Genomic DNA, 15,281 nt, shown 5'->3' on the forward strand with positions numbered 1-15,281 from the left:
CGCAGTTGCCTGGAGAAAGGCTTTTCCTTGCCCGTGCTCGTCGTCCCACGCTGCAGTTCGTATTCTGGAGCAGATTTCAGGAGAATCTCAGAGGCTCTCAAATACCAGAGGGGGAAGGACTGTTATGGCCTCTGTATCTTTAAAAAGGGTCACTCATCTCCTCCGGTGACAACTGCCACAGCCCCCGAGTTGGCCTTTGTTCCGATCGGACTGCCCAAGGGGGATGCCCGCGCCAGGTCGCAGCTCTGGGCCACTGCGCAGGGGACCCGCGTCCGGGCCACCCCCTTCCCCTCCTGCTGCCTCGCTTCTTGCAAAGTCCGGACGGAAAAGTTTGCAGAGTGAGCCCCATTCTTAGATTCGCAGCCAAGCGGGAGGCGGGAGAGCCCGAAGGGGAGGACCGGAGGAGCTGGGAGAGGAGAGAGGCGCGGCCTCAGCGCGCGAGAGCGTGGGAAGGAGGCGGCCGCCCCGGAGGGGCCGCCGGGCGGGCGCGGAGGGAGGCGGGAGAGACGCGCAGAGCGACGGCGGGCGGAGCGGCGCCCCCGGGAGCCCGAGCGCAGCCCGTGGCCGACGGGCGCGCGGGGAGGGGCGAGCGTGGCCGCAGACGCCGGGCTCCGAGCGCCACGCCGGCCCCGCCGGCCGGGCTGCGCGCACCGCGCCCGCCCCGAGCGCGCCGCGGCCCCGGGCGCAGGGGACCCGCGCACCGCGCACCCTCGCGGGGCGCCCCAGGAACCGAGTCTCGGGGTCGCGGCTCCGGCGGCCCCTCCTCCAGCAGGTAAGGGCGGCGGCGGGCGCCGTGCGCGGGGCCCTTGGCTCGGCAGCCTGGCCTCCGGGTCCGGAGGTCGGTGGGGCGACTCCGGGAGGGCGCGGGCTGCTGGCACCTGCGTCGCCGGGTCCCCAGCCGGAGTCCCAGGGCGGAGCGGGGGGCGTGGAGGGGAGGCTGGCGGGCCCTTTCCCGGAGAGGGACGCGGGGAGGTGTGTGGCCGCGGGCTGAGGGCAGAAACGCTCCGAACTCTGGACCCAGCCCCGGAGAAGACGACAACCTGGCAGCTGAGAGGGGCCGGAAGCCTCTCGTTGCCGCGGGAGATGCGAGGGGCGGCGCGGTCCCCTACACGGCCACTCCTGGGGGGCGGCGGGGGTTCGCCCTCTTTCTCTTTTTCTTCGGGGACGAAAAAGAGCGACTACTTCAGAGAACAAAGATGTGGGAGTGAAGGAGGGCCCCCAGGCTGTCGCCTCTTCCACTGTTGTACTGACCCCTGGCCGCGACCCCCGCGGGACAATGTCAGCTCCATTGTCTCAGAGGCCCGGCGGCGACAGGGGGGGCCAAGTCGGCGGGTGGCGCGGTACCCGCCCCGGGCTCTTGGTTCCCCCGCCGCTCGCGCCCCATCTTCCCTGGCTGGGGGAAACCGACGCGGTCTGTGAAAGCGCTGGGTTTAACTGGTCCCTGGTATACCCCCGAAAGGTGATGGAGATGATTTTCATCAAGTTCTCTTAGCATTTCTGTCGTTTATCGAAAAGCTGTAGCTACTCACTCGTGCCTCAGACCTCTGTGTGGGGGGAATGATCCAGGGGCATTTAAATTGGGCGTTCAGCGTTTGCCACTCGAAAGAATTGTTTAGGCATTGGAGGAGGAGGGGTTGTCTTCTGCTCAGCAGGGCCAAGAAAACTTAGCTGCTGTGAATTAGCCAGAGCAGTCAATGGGCAGAAAGGCAGGCGCGCGGGGCGGTCTTTATCCTTCCAAGTGCCAGCGCTCCGGGAACCGCTGATCCTCCCTGAGTGGTGGCTTTCTTCGAGAAGCTCGTGAGGTGTCTGGAATCTCTGCTCAGGTGAAAGTGGAAATGTCTCGCACATGTTTGCCTTGGGTTCGTGGGGGGTATTTATGAAGCCGCTACACTCCATCCATGAATTTCCTAGTGATTGCCTTAGAATCGAGAGGAAGAACAAGAGACTCCAAAGTTGTCCGTGAGGTCCTGAAAGCAAAGCCATGGGACTGGGAAGGGAGCAACCACAGACCCACCTGCCTCTTTATGGGATTACTGCATAGCTGCTAGAATAAATTAAATTTTGCTCTGGATATGTTTAAAGGCTTTGAAGGTAATTTGTCATCCTTGGATTAAGGGTCCTCTAGAACATGTCTATTTGTCTGTGTCAAGTTGTTTACTTTATTAAAATTATACAAGCATATGTGACATGTACTTAACATTAGCTGCCATGGTCCCTAATCACGTGATCAACCTGTGTGCGCATATGAGGTTATAGTTGACGGAATTCTGGGAAACCAGAATGTATGCCATTGCTTTAGACACAGTACTAATATGCCCCAGGGATATATTACTTGCTATAAAAATCATTCGGAGTGTGATATTTATTTATTAAAGGAAAAATAAGTTTAATCAATACGATTTTATCTAAAGGGCATGATGGTATGGTTGAGCTTATCTATGTCCTGTGAAAATTGGAGGAGTGAAATGATTTGTTTAGTACACACTAAAATAGCTAAGGTATTTTTTTAAATTGAAGTATAGTTGTTTTACAATGTTGTGTTAGTTTCAGGTGTATAGCACAGTGATTCAGTTTATATATATATATATTTTTATATATATATTCTTTTTCAGATTCTTTTCCCTTGAAGGTTATTACAAAATATTGAGTATAGTTCCCTGTGCTATATAGTAGGTCCTTCTTGTTGGATATCTATTTTATAGATAGTAGTGTGTATATGTTAATCTGAAATAGCTAGTTTAGTTTGCACGTGCAATTAGTACTTTAAAGATTTGTTTCCTCTGGTCTGAGAATGCTTGAAGATAACAGCTCCAGTAGCTACTGGGCTGGGCCATTAATGTGATCTATGGGTAAATCAGCACTCCTGCAGATAAAGGAGAGTGTCCACTGAATATAAGCCCACTGCAGAGTATGAATGTTATTGAGGGAGATTGAATAAAAATAGAAACCTTTCCTCCTCCTTAAGAAATCAAACAATGAAATCTGTTGAGTAAAACCATAACACATATAATGCGTATGTGATCGTATATTATACATACGTATATGTGCGTACCTATATGTATGTATGTGACTTGCAGGTCACTAAATTTGTTAAAACATTGGCATACGTGACAAAAGATATTTCAATAGAACTGGGATATTTGAATATGATGTTTCTTTGAATTTGAGCCTGTAGTTAGCTGAGCACCTCAAGTGTATCTGCCCCTTTGGGGTCTTATCATTAGGGCAAATCCTGGCCATTGACAGCTCATGTTTATAGAATGAGAAAACGCTGGGTGAGAAGGAACTGGTAAGATGACCTGCTCAAGCCCCAGTACTGTAAATGAAAAAAAGGAGGCCCAGAGGACTTGGGTCATTTTGTTCAAGATCACAGAACTCGATCTTGGCAAGGTTACTAGGCTTTGCTCTTTCCACGGAACAGGAGTGTCCGTCAGGTGGGAAGGTAGGGCGTTTGTAGATGGTAAGTGTTTATATCAGTGATCTCCCTCTCCTCTCCTCACTCCTTTCCCATGTGTTTCTCCTTCTGCCAACCCTTCTTCTGGCCACTCCTTTGTTCTATATTTTTCTCTGTACTAGGAATAACACACTGTCCTGTAGGAATTCCAGAGAGCAAAGAGTGAGCATGTCAAGAGAATAGGAAACCTTTAAATGAAAATTATGTATTTAGATTAAAAAGGCATACAATTTACCCATCTGGGCCAGAAACAAAAACAAAAACAAAAACAAACTCCAAGCGGTAAAAAAGGATAATTTTCTCCTGAAATGCATGGAGGTGAGGAAGCAGTCATAGGAAGTAAAGTGTCTTCTCCCTTAGAAACTGAGATACTCATGGTAATAACATCTGATCATTTTGTAGGATGCTTTTCCGCGGAAGGTCTCCCTTGATCCTCACAACTGCCCCTGGAAGGACGTGCGGTGGGCGTGGTCATTGATTCTACATTTCCTATTTCGGATCTCTGAATAGCGTTCCTTGTCCCTTGTAGAGGTGACCCCATGCAAAACTGGGTGCTCTCTTCCAGAGCTCACCTACAGGTGGGCAATTATGATGTTGTAAGTTTGCCTTCCTCAGCTCTGTTTTCACCTTCCTGTCCCAATCGCGGGCCTGGGATGTGGTCCTCAATAAGAATTCAGTCAGTGCCGTTAGAATATACTGAATGGATGAGTTTATTTAAACTGAGCGTTGATACTCAGCTGCCTTCTTGAAGCATGGACTTTTTTCAAAGTCAGTGATTTTTAGACGAAGTAAAGTGGTAAATGCTTATTAACAGTTTTGTTCTGATGTCTCCTGAGAACGAGCAGCCTTTCGCGTACACAGTAACTTGACTTGGGAAGGAAGGTCATGGACCCCTAGGGACTAGGGTAATGTGCTAACTCTGGATCCCCCAGAGGTGCCTATAAGAGTGGACTCCTTAGCCAGCCTCAGACCTGCAGAGTCAGAGTCTGGGGTGGGACGTAGGGCTCTGCCCACCAGCCCCGAGGCATTTCCATGCCGACTGCCTTTGCCAACCACAGCACAGTGGTCATTCAGGAGATCACACGGAGTCTCCTCGACCTGCTAGAGTCACCTCTTCCTTATCTTCTATAGGAATCTACAAAGATTTTCTTACTTGGTTTCTTTCCTGTTTGATCATAGTAACTGGGAAGACTTGACAATAAACCAGGCTATTTGTTTAAGGAAGTTTAGATTCACATTATCTAGCTGTAGCCAAAAGTATGCATAAAAAAATATTGGTGTTTTTGAAGAGATTATGAACTGTGGAGGGCAGGATCTTATCAACCGATTTATTTTACGTTTTACACAGGATTACAATACTTTATGGACAACCGTGTTAAAAAGAACTCTTTTCAATAGCTTGGTCTTTGTAATTTCTGCAACGTGTTTATTTCTGTGGATGTGGAAGAACCTGGGGCTGAGTGTCGGCGTCACTCCACCTCCCTAGAGTTCACCCCTCCGCCCTTTGCCGTTCAGCTTCGATTCAGGCGATGCTGCCGGACCTGTGCCCGCGCTTCTGTCCCGCCCAGTGGCCAGCATTGGACAGCCAGGTCTCACCTTTAGCTGCTCCTGGCTCCTCTGTGTCTCCTTCCCTGGCTCTGCTTTCCTTGTCCATCTCCTCGTGACGGTTCTTCCACGCTCTCCCTTTGGACCTTTGCTTCTCCTACTTTCCACGTTGCCCGAGGTTTCTCCTCCATTCTCTACACGCATGTGGCCGAGCTCCAGACCTGCAGCCCCGATCCTGACTTCTTTTTGTACTTTTAGGCACGCGTCTGCCTGCAGGACACCTTACCCGGATGTTCCATCCTTCCTGGGTGTTCCACACCGCGTCTGACGTCACATGCCCCCCGTGGAGTCCGTGGTCTCGCTTACTGTCTCCATGCCCGCCTCTGTGATTCCTGGCTTTTCTTTCCGGCCCCGGTGGTGGAAGCAGCATCCACAGTCTCCTCATTTATTCGCTCTTCCCTTTCCCTCCCCCAACTTCCCACATCAGTCCTCAAGTCTTTACAGTCTATCTTACAAGTATGGCTGAGATTAACCTTCTCTATTCTGCCCTTTTATGACCTTTTAGCCAGGGCTTCGTCACGCCATGCCAGGGCTAAGGATCAGTTTCTGATTCATCTTCCTGCTCTAGCCTGGCCCCTCACATCCAGTCTTACAGATGCCGGGGTGGTTTATCATAAGTGTGAATTTGGCCCTGAGACCTCCTGCTGAACAGACCTCAGTGATTTCCTGTCTCCCACCCTGTGGCGCGTGTGCTCCTCTGCGTGACCTGCATTATCCTTCTTGACTCCGTCCTGCCCACCCGCCAGCCTCCTCTCCGCTCTCCTGACTCACCTCCCCTACCGGGACCACACCGAGCTGCCTGTAACCCTCCACGTGGCACTTAGCGTTTCTTAATGCACAGACTTTATGCATGCTCCTTCATGCTGGGAATGCGCTGCTTCTCTCTTGGCTCAGCTGGAGTCAAATCCAGAACATCTCCCCCCAGAAATCCCCCCCAGAGATGTCCCTCTTTTGACCTCTCCTTACTGCAGGCACATCTTGTGCTAATGTAATAGGGAAGAACCTTTTGTATTCTGTTACAAGTTCATTGCTAAAGGGGTGTTGCCTGTAAGCTTAAATTCTACATACTGGCCCATCTCTGGGGACCCTGTCTCCCAGGTAATGAGCATTAAGCTAAGATACCTCTGTTTAGCTCACAGGAGACATCCTGACCAAGCTCACCTGTGAATGGCTTGCAGGCAGGAGGAAATTAACACATCCCCTCCAAAGACTGATCGGGAAATGTTTGACTCTACTCCCTCCCCTTTTAGTATAAAAGAAGCCTGAATTCTATCTCAGGCAAAATGGTTCTTTGGGACACCAGTTCACCATCTTCTCTGTCGGCTGGCTTTCCGAATAAAGTTGGTATTCCTTGCCCCGGCAACTCATCTCTCGATTTATTGGCCTGTCCTGTGGCGAGCTGTAGGAACTTGGACTTGGTAACACTAACTCTTAGTGCTACCCACTCTGGTTGAATGTCTGACTTATGGCTGCGCTGTGATTAAGACTTCCTTATTCATCTCTGTGTAAGTGTCTAGATTTTGTAGATGTTACGTGAATGGGTATAAGCATTGCACGTGGCAGAAGGCAGGCTGCCTTAAAACGCCCTTTGGAGATTCCAGCTCCCACAGTGCCCAAGCTCTGATCACGTGGAACTTCGTCCCACTTTTTACTGCAGCTCTCCTCTCTCCCATCACCCCACATCCTACCCAGAGAGACCCATGGATCTCTCTGACTCTCTATCTCCTTCACCCTCCCATGAAAATCATCTGCTCATTTTACAGATAAATCAGAAAAGAAAACCCAGAGAGACTGAGTAATTTATTCAGAGTTGTACCGCTAGCTTGTGGGAGATCAAGTTGCATAGAAGTTTAGTTATTAAACCTTGTGCTCTTATCAGTCAGCAAAAATCCAGGTTCTTTCTCCTTAAGAGAAAAAAAAATTTTTTTCCTCTTTAACAAGTGCCTTATAAGAAACCATCACAGCCAGGGGCAACAAACTGTAGCCCAAGGGCCAAATGTAACTTGTGTCCTGCTTGTGTACAGCCTGTAAGCTAGACACACTGTTTATATTTTAAAGGATAGTAAAAACAAATAAACAAAAAACAATAAACAAAGGATGTGTGACCTACTGAGACCCTATGGCCCTTGTAGCCTAAAATATTTGCCATCTTGCACTTTGCAGAAAATCTTTGCAGTGTCTGTTCTAGAGGAACAATGGGACCTGAAGTGTAATTAGTCAAATTTATGTGGAAACTGACTTTGGTAAATAATTGTAATACCAGGAAAAACTAGACACATTAAGATAAGTTGATTTACTGAATTTTAGCAAGAAAAAATGAAAGCGTAACCCATACCTTATTCAGATGGTTGAGATCGTGTATTTATTTATTCAGCGTTTGATGCTTCTCACTTATCCATGAATAATTGCCATGATAGACATCACTAGTATTAAGTAATGTTGTTAAATCAGGTAAGTCCTCATAAGAGTCACTGTGGGCATTTTTGGTTAAAAAATATGATTGTAGGTACGGATAAGGGTGAGTTTGATGTTCAAGTTCTTATAAGGGGAATTGAATTATACATAAAAAATAGGCATGTGAATATCCCTTTTTCTATAAATAAAGTGTTGAATGCATTCTTTTTCATTTTATTACTGGAATTAAAAATAAGCTTGGGAGGTTAAAGCCTCTAGCCTGTGGCACTGTGTGCCTTTAATGAACACATTTGAAATATTAAATAATCCCTTTGTGAATGATAAAGTCTTATTCAGACTTACTCATTTTCTTTCTAATTTAGATTCTTGATTATAAGCAGCTCAGTAATATGTGATTGGGAGTCCCTGGGTAGAAATCATTTCATGAACTCCCAAATCTTCTTTTAAAAAGTGTATTAATATGCCTTTTATCTTTATAATTTGGAACAGAAAGTCATTCACTTTACATTTATTTCAGTGATTTAAAACTAAATGCAAAAGCAAGACAAAAGAACTTTGACATAAGGAAGAAAGAAATTTAGTTGAACAGAGTACTGTGAAATATTTCATATGGTTTTAGGTTACTATTTTCACTTTATAGCATGTAGAAAGGAATAACAGTGTTTCAGAGTGGACCTGAGATACATGATTTCTCAGGAAGGGGTTTGCTGAAGCTATAGATACATGACAGTTCAAATGAAGATGGTAAGTAGAGTTTTTCTAATATAGGGGGTAACAGAGGCATTGAGGCATGAAATCACAATGTAGTATAAATGGTCAATGAGAGGGTGAATTTGAGGTGAACAAGCATATGTTGGAATTCCAGTTCTACTTCTACTTCTCTGGGACCATGTATACATGTGAAAACCCTTTCTAGGCCTCATCTGTGAAATGGGATGAGCAAAATGCCTGCATTGTAGGGTTAAACGTGGGATTAAATTAGATAAAATTTTCAGTATCTCCTTAGCTCAGGGCTTATCACCAAGCAGGACTTCGTGAACTGCAGGTGCTGTTAGCCTGCCGTGGAGAAGACTTTAATATATTAAGACTTCTGCGGAAAGTTTCATTCTGTGAAAGCCTAGGTTACTTTAAAAAGTTTGAGTTACCTTCTAGCAAGCTTATTGTTGCAAAATCTAAGTAATGAGAGGAAGTGCTATGGTGGACTTGATTATGATTAATAGATAAGAACTTGTTGGTGACAGAGATAATTTTACTTCTTCCTTTTCAATTTGGATGTCTTTGATTTCTTTTTCTTGCCTAATTGCTCTGGCTAGGACCCTCAGTACTATGTTGAATAGAAGTGATAGGAATAGACATTCTTGCCTTCTTCCTGACCTTAGAGGAAAAACTTTCAGTTTTTTCACCATTGAGTATGATGTTAGCTGTGGGTTTCTCATATATGGCTTTTTATGTTGAGGTAATTTCCTTCTGTTCCTAGTTCGTTGAGCATTTTTACCATGAATGAGTGTTGACTTTTGTCAAGCGCTTTTTCTGTGTCATTTGAGATGATCGTGTGAATTTTATCCTTTGTTTTGTTAATGTAGTTATTATATTAATTCACTTTCATGTATTGAAACATCTTTGCATCTCAGGAGTAAACCCCATTTATGGGATGGTTTATTATACTTTTAATGTGTTGTTGAATTCAGTTTGCTGGTATTTTTTTGAGGATTTTTACATCAATATGTGCCATGGATATTGGTCTGCAGTTTTTTTTTTGTAGTATTTTTGGCTTGGTATAAGGGTAACACTGGCTTCATAAAATGTTCCTTCCTCTTCAGCTTTTTGGAAGAATTTGAGAAGGACTGGCATTAATTCTTCTTTAAATGTTTGGTAGAATTCTCCAGTGAAGCCATCTGGTCCTGGGATTTTCTTTGTTTGGAGGTTTTTGATTACTAATTCAGTCTCCTTACTTGGTAGAGGTCTGCTCAAATGTTTTGTTTCTTTATGATTCAGTATTCGCATGTTGTATATTTTAGAAATTTATTCATTTCTACTAGGTTATCCAACATTGGCATGTAACTGTTCATAGTAGTCTCTTATACTCTTTCTTATTTCTGTGACATTAATTGCAATATGTCCTCTTTCATTTCTCATTTATGTATTTGAGTTTTCTGTTTGTTCATAGTCTAGCTAAAGGTTTGTCAATTTTATTGATCGTTTCAAAAAACAACCCTTTTTTTCCATAAATTTTTATTTATTTATTTATTTTTGACTGCGTTGGGTCTTTGTTGCTGCGTGCAGGCCTGCTTTCTAGTTGCGGTGAGCGGGGGCCACTCTTTGCTGCAGCGTGCGGGCTTCTCACTGTGGTGGCCTCTCTTGTTGTGGAGCATAGGCTCTAGGCATGCGGGCTTCAGTAGTTGTGGCACGTGGGCTCAGTAGTTATGGCTCGCAGGCTCTAGAGGGCAGGCTCGCGGGCTCTAGAGGGTAGCTGTGGCGCACGGGCTTAGTTGCTCCGCATCATGTGGGATCTTCCTGGACCAGGGATTGAACCCATGTCCCCTGAATTGGCAGGTGGATTCCTAACCACTGCGCCACCAGAGAAGTCCCCAGAAAACAACTCTTGGTTTCATTGATCCTATTTTTTTCCATTCTCTATTTCATTTATTTCTGCTCTAATCTTTATTATTTCCTTCCTTCTGCTAATTTTTGGCTCAGTTTGTGCTTTTCTTTCACCTTAGTTCCTTGATGTGTAAAGTTATGTTGTTGACTTAAGATCTTTCTTCTTTTTGAATGTAGGTGTTTACTGCTATAAACTTTTCTCTTGGTACTGACTTAACGCATCCCATAGTTTTGGTATGTTGTGTTTTTGCTTTTATTTGTCTCAAGGTATTTTCTAATTTCCTTTGTGATGTTTCCTTTGACCCACTGGTATTTCAAGTGTATGTTGTTTAATTTCCACATATTTGTTAATATTCCAGTTATTCCTCTGATATTGATTTTTTAGTTTCATTCTGTTTTGGTCAGAAAAGACAGTTGGTATGATTTCCATCTTCTTACATTTGTAAGACTTGTTTTGTGGTCTAACGTATTCTAATATGTGATCTATTCTGGAGAATGTTCTGTGTGTACTTGAGAAAAATGTGTATGCTGCTCTTGCTGGGTGGAGTGTTCTGTATATGCCGATTAGGATGTATTGGTCTATAATGTTCAAGTGCTCTCTTTCCTTGTTGGTCTTCTGTCTGGTTGTTCTAGCCATTACTGAAATTGGGGATATATTAGTCAAGGTTATCCAAAGAAATTGAACCAATGGGATAGAAAAGGAGATTTTTTTATTAGGAATTGTCTCATGCAATTTAGAGGCCAAAGAGTCCCATGGTACACCATCTGCAATTGAAGGGCCAGGAGAGCTGGTGGTGTAATTCATTCTTAGTCTGAAAGCCTGAGAACTAGGTGAGCAGATGGTGTAAATCTCAGTCCAAAGGCAAGAGGAGATAAGATGAGATATTTCAGCTCAAACAGGTATGTAGGAATAAGGGATGAATTCCTTCTTCCTCTGCCTTTGGTTCTATTCAGGTTCTCAAGGGATTGGATGGTGCCCACCCACACTAGGGAGGCCATCTACTTTACTGAGCCTACCAAGTAAAATGCTAATCCTATCGGGAAGGAGCTGCACAGACATACCCAGAAACACTGTTTAATCTGGGAACCCCACGGCCCACTCTAATTGACACGTAAAATTAACCGTCACACCGATATTGATATCTCCTGCTACTTTTGGGTCACTCTTCTTCATTAAATCCTGTCAAAGTTTGCTTCTTATTCTGTCAAAGCCAGTGTCTCTGTGGGCAAATAAGGGCTGAGGCTTCTTGCTAATGTCACCGTCTTGCTAATGTCACTCCATAGACTGGAGTTTAGTTTGATTTTAGCAAGGCATCTGGAAAACTTTCTTGGGTTTGACAGAAGGCATCATTGCCCTGATCGACTGTGGCCCATATCTGTGAACAGGGGAACATGGTGAGGTAAGGGAGGTTGAACTGAGCCAGGTTGCCTGCAGAGCAAATTAGTTAATTGACTAGTGTCAGCTTTGGGCAATCAGAGATCAACTTTAATGAGACATAGTTGGAGAGATCTGATAATTATAGGAAAAATTCTAAGTAGAGGATTGATCAAGGTCAGATCATTAAGGAATAGGAGACAGAAATGGAATCCCAGACAAACATCAGTAGTAAGATACACATACAACCTGAAAAGAGTAGAAGTCACACTAATGCAGGAACCAGAGACAGGTATATGACTGTTATATAAACACTGCAAAGTAGGTATAAATCAAAAGAAAAAAAATGAAGTAATTTATATTCCCTCTACTCTATGGAAATGTACTCTTTTTTTATTGGAGTATAGTTGATTAACAATGTTGTGTTAGTTTCAGGTGTACAGCAAAGTAATTCAGTTATACATATGCATATAATGTATATATATATGTATATATATATATATACACACACACACACACACACACACGTGTATTCTTTTTCAGATTCTTTTCCATTTTATATATATATCTATATATTCTTTTTCAGATTCTTTTCCATTGTAGATTATTACAAGATATTGAATATAGTTCCTTGTATTCTACAGTAGGTCCTTGTTGTTTATCTATTTTGTATACAGTACTGTGTGGAAATGTACTCCTACACCTTGGTGTATACCCCTCCGTAACATTTTCTATATGTATGGGTGTATATGATTATGTATACAGGTATGTGTGCAATGTGATTGCATATAAATCACCATTCATTTCACTCTTTTTTCCATTGCACAGTACTCACTTGGTTTGGGTGTAGTTAAAACCCAAATCAAACTCTGGAAGTAGACCATGATTGGCTTTGGTTTATCAGCATAATAATACTAATAACAGTGTTCTGCTTGCTCTGGCGATTTTCCAGGGTTAAGAATGTGATCCAACCAAGTGTGGCTCAGGATTTTTCTTCCATTATTGAGAGCAAGCCCCCCCCCCACCCCCAATTCCCAGACTCTCTCCCAGCCTCTCTCCCCCATGGACACACATTGTCCCACTGTGGTCATTGTTGCTATCATGACAGAAATAGCCTATGAATAAAGCTACCACAAGACAGAGCAGAATTTGAATGAGCTGAGAAAGGGGCTTACACCATGATCAAACAGCACCTGAAACACACCCCTCACCACATACTACCTCTGACCTAGAATATTTGTGGGTTATAAAAGAATGACCATTCTAATTAATTCTTTTAATGTAGTCTTAATATATTTTGACAATTATAACACTGTAGAGAAAATGCATATATCAAGGGTATAACAAATTAACAAATTTAACATACTTAACAAATTATTATAAGGTAAACTCATGTATCTAGAAATAAACTGTTGTAAGCAACTCCATTACCCACTGTCCTTACTTTTCTGGTATTTATTTCATTCTCTCTTTCGTATAGTTTCATCATCTCTGCACACCTGAACACTGTGGCTTTCTTCAGACTGATTGTGAACTTTATGTGAATGGAATCACTGATGTTTCTTGCATGAGTTGTAGGTTATTCAGTTTCACTGATGGATATAAGTCTTCTTAGGGATATACCAGAATGTATTTATCCATTCTACTGTTGCTGGGCTTTGGAGTTTTAGTTTGCAGTTTGGGTATATCATGAATGATGCTACTCTGGTTAGTCCTGGCATGTCTCCTAGATGAATGGATGATGTATACCTAGGAGGGAAGGGCTGAGTTATAAAAATGGATATTTCAGATGATTTAGATAAACATTTTAAACATCTTGATAGGTTGATATTTGGGGCCAAGGTTAACAAGGGAGAATTTATCAGGGAGAATTGTAAGCCTTTTTGGTGGATTCAACATATCAATGGCACAAGTTCAGAATGTCAAATACATGTCCTGACAACAGAACATTTGGAATAAATATGCGAGTGTTGGTTGTCTAATGCTCAACATATGAGCCCAGTGTCACCAGGATAAATGCAGATGTGCTATAGAAGTTGAAACTAATATCTAATGTCCTAAGTAGATGCATTCTAATATCTAACTAATATCTAATGTCCTAAGTAGATGCATTCCGAGTAGTATATTCATTGCAGGGGGTCTTATATAATTAAGGATTTGACAAGCTGGAACATATACAGAGGAAATAAGCTAGATTGGTTAAACCTGTATAGAGCAATGGAAAAGTTTATCCTGGGAAGGTTTACCCTAGAAAAGGACAGGGACAATGTTGTACCTTTCATGTAGAAAAACTATTATGATACCTATTTTGTTATCTCTTGGTAGTCAACCTTGGACCAATGGAAAGGATGGAAGAAGATTGTATTAAGGCATACTCCACGTGCCTCATAATTTAATGTAAATATGAGCTCTAATAGATCCAAGGAAAGGAAAAGACAATTTTCAAACATAGGGAGCTCACTATCAAAAAAGTTTCAAACAGAAATGGGAAGAACATCTCGCTAGAAGTCTCGATGTCCTGAATTTAGATGATGGCTCTTTAGAGTCTTCTCAGTATATCTCCCTTTCAAAAGAGGCAGGAAAAATTCACAGCCCCCATCAGGGAAATCCTGGGCAACCTTAAATATCCTGCTGAAAGCATTTCTCTACAACTTGAACAGAGAGGTATTTCTTACTCCTGAATTATAACTTCCATTTACTATGTGTAATGTGACTGAGACAGTTGCACCTGTTTTGCCTGTGAATAATTATTACATGAAAAAGGGATGAAGTCAAAACAAAGGAAAAAGTAACCCCTAAGGATAGACACATTAAAAAGAGTTGTGCAGGGCTTCCCTGGTGGTGCAGTGGTTGAGAATCTGCCTGCCAATGCAGGGGACACGGGTTCGAGCCCTGGTCTGGGAAGATTCCACATGCCGCGGAGCAGCTGGGCCCATGAGCCACAATTACTGAGCCTGCGCGTCTGGAGCCTGTGCTCCGCAACGGGAGGGGCCGCAATAGTGAGAGGCCCGCGCACCGCGATGAAGAGTGGCCCCCGCTTGCCGCAACTGGAGAAAGCCCTCGCAACCCAACACAGCCATAAATTAATTAAAAAAAACAAAAAAGAGTTGTGCAAAATCATATTCCATAGGGAATAACCATTTATGGGGCCTTCTTTAGAGCTCTAGCTTACTTACCTCAGAATCATCTTGACTGATAAAAGTAGGAATTACAGTGGAGTGTCAGAATCCAAGATGCTTTAGAAACTCGGTGAATATTTTACTTTTCTAAGACAATTTAATAGAATTACAAATTTCTGCCAGGTCAAAGGATAGACATGAACTTAGTGATGTGACCTCAAATTGGTGTACTTAAAAGAAGAAACACTACCCCTAAGCAGTTTGGAATAGATGCTGCTTCAAAAGTGTCAAGAAAATAGAAAGAAAAAGAAATCCTATTGCTTAAATATTTTTATATTCTCAAGATATCAGTAGCATAATAAGTTTCTCAAATCTGCATCAAGATCATCTTACCAGAGGCAAGAAGGCCAGGTTTCGCACTGGTGAGCACAGAATAGTTTAATCTTGCACAGCAGATAGCTCCAGGTCAGTGGCCAATAACAATTTGTAACACACCAATAGTGCTTTGAGGAAGCCGGCCCTCTCCTCGGAATGCAACCTGCTTTATAAAGACAAAACAGGCTGGTGACTGTCCTGTAGGAAAGAAATCTATCTCCTTCCTCCCTTCCTTCTCTCCCTCCCTCTCTCCCTCCATCCCTTCCTCCCTTCCTTCTCTCCCTCCCTCCCTCCCTTCCTTCCTCCCCTCCTTCCTTCTTCTTTCCAAGCTCTGGAT

General features: G+C 43.6%; 1 protein-coding gene across 1 annotated transcript in view; it reads left to right on the forward strand.

Annotated features, from left to right (window-relative positions):
• Window positions 1–741: 741 nt before the first annotated feature.
• Window positions 742–15,281, forward strand: part of MYO16 (myosin XVI) — a 543,552-nt gene continuing 529,012 nt past the window's right edge. Inside the window, exon 1 of the mRNA XM_036831092.1 lies at window positions 742–772. The gene's annotated coding sequence lies outside the window, so the exon portion shown is untranslated. The remainder of the gene's footprint in view (window positions 773–15,281) is intronic.

This window comes from Balaenoptera musculus, chromosome 18, assembly GCF_009873245.2.
Source record: "Balaenoptera musculus isolate JJ_BM4_2016_0621 chromosome 18, mBalMus1.pri.v3, whole genome shotgun sequence".
Lineage (NCBI taxonomy): Eukaryota > Metazoa > Chordata > Mammalia > Artiodactyla > Balaenopteridae > Balaenoptera > Balaenoptera musculus.